The sequence below is a fragment of the Lathyrus oleraceus genome, chromosome 7, assembly GCF_024323335.1.
Source record: "Lathyrus oleraceus cultivar Zhongwan6 chromosome 7, CAAS_Psat_ZW6_1.0, whole genome shotgun sequence".
Lineage (NCBI taxonomy): Eukaryota > Viridiplantae > Streptophyta > Magnoliopsida > Fabales > Fabaceae > Lathyrus > Lathyrus oleraceus.
Genome location: NC_066585.1, coordinates 129526093 through 129528096, shown reverse-complemented (window position 1 = coordinate 129528096; position 2004 = coordinate 129526093).

Sequence of the window (2004 nt, the reverse complement as noted above, 5' to 3'; positions counted from 1 at the left end):
TTGGAATATTTTGTTGGTTATAATATTAGTTAGTTTGCTTTAAAGTTTAACAATATTTAGCTTGAAGGGAAGTGGTAGAGTTTTAGATTTATGTTGTTTATTTATTTATTTTTTGTGAAAAACTCGCATTGCTTCATGTTAATGTAATGTAAGTTTGAGAGGAGGTATTAGATAATATGTAATGAAATTTTTGTTATAGATAGGCTAATGGTAGTTTAGTCAATTTAGATTTTATTATGTATTGTCTTTGTAACCTTTATTTTCACACGTTAATGTTATTCATATTATTGAAACTCTAACTTTTTCTCTTTTCCCTACTTTGATATCTCTATTATTAAAATAAATTGTCATTAATTCTGACCAATGATCATACATTTTATCAAACTTTGGAATAGATTGTGGTGTGAAATTTGAGTGTACTTTCATGATTAAGAATTTGAAAATGCAAAGACGAAGAAAAAAGATAGATGTACTTGATAACCAACACAAGAGTGACAAGATTGCAATTTTTTAAGAGTAATTAACAAAACCCAATGTGGACTATGTAATTATGTAATTTCCATTGTCTAGGATTAAGTATATATAAAGTATGTATAAGTTGTCATGATAATTGCTTAATAATGACAAGTTATAGCTTGCCTGCAACATAAGAAAGCAATTTAGACTACAAACAAACACTTACCATACTACTTAATTCTAAAAATCTCTAAAAACTTTATGCGTGGGATAATTTTTTATCAACATTGTAATGATTTTTTTTTTCCGGCCAAGACATTATAACAAACATTATCATAGTTATTTTTCAGTTATGTATTCTCAAAAATATAAATTTTAAACTTAAAACAAACATTAAAGGGAATAGGGACTAAAAAATAGGGTCATGTTAGGGCCGCACCTCCAACACACTCTTAAGCAAGGTTGTCAGATTCATGAGTTTACTTAGACTCGTAAAAGATCCGTAGACTCGACTCACAAACTCGTACGAGTCTATGAAAAATTAAAGATGACTTTAAAAAACTTGTAAGTGACACATATATGACACACATATATTTATAAACCTGTAAATACCTCAAATATGACAAATATATATATAATTGAACACCAATTTACATCAAAATTTAAATTTCATACTTCATACCAATTTTTTTAAAAAAAAAACTTGATAATAGAAAAAAAAATAGCAAATTATTTAGTTAAAGACTTAAAGTACTAATTCCATCTTAATTAGATAATACATAAATAAAAAAAAATGATAAAACAAATATGTTAATGTCTTCAAACATCCAATGCTTTAGGGAAATCACCACCACTAATAACTCTAGGAAGGATATGTTACCTGTTGAATGGTGGGATTTCTATGGAGATATGACTCCAGAATTTAAGAGGTTTTCAATTCATATTCTAAGCTTAACTTGAAGCTCCTCTGGTTGTGAACGAAATTGGAGTTCCTTTGAAATGGTTATTGAATTATAATTATTTTTTGTTTATAGACTTGATTTTTATTTGTTTAGAAACATTGAGTTGAATTATCTTTTTACTTTGTAGGTTCATACAAAGAGAATAAATAGGTTGCATCAAAAAAATATGAATAACTTTGTTTATGTCATGAAAAATTTGAAGTTGAAAAGTAGAAAAGGAAAAGAAAAAATTGTTGTTCTTTCACTTTAAGATATTCATTCAGATGATAAATGGATAACTGAAGATGCTAATAAAGAAAATGTACAAACTAAAGTTAATGTTGAGCCAAATGATCTTATTGTTAACAATATTGTGGAAGTTGATGTTGTTGTTACTAATGTTGTGCAAAGTCGTGGTGATGGCATTGTTGAAACAGGTGGAAGTGGAACTTCAAGCAATCCAACTTTGGTTAATGATGAAGAAAGTGTTTCATCCAGGGTGGAGTTTAATGATGATAGTCAAGATATCAATGAAAATGATGGTTATGATCTTTGCAGCTTCACAATCATACATGCTTTTAGCATAATGAAACTAAGTCATTTGCTT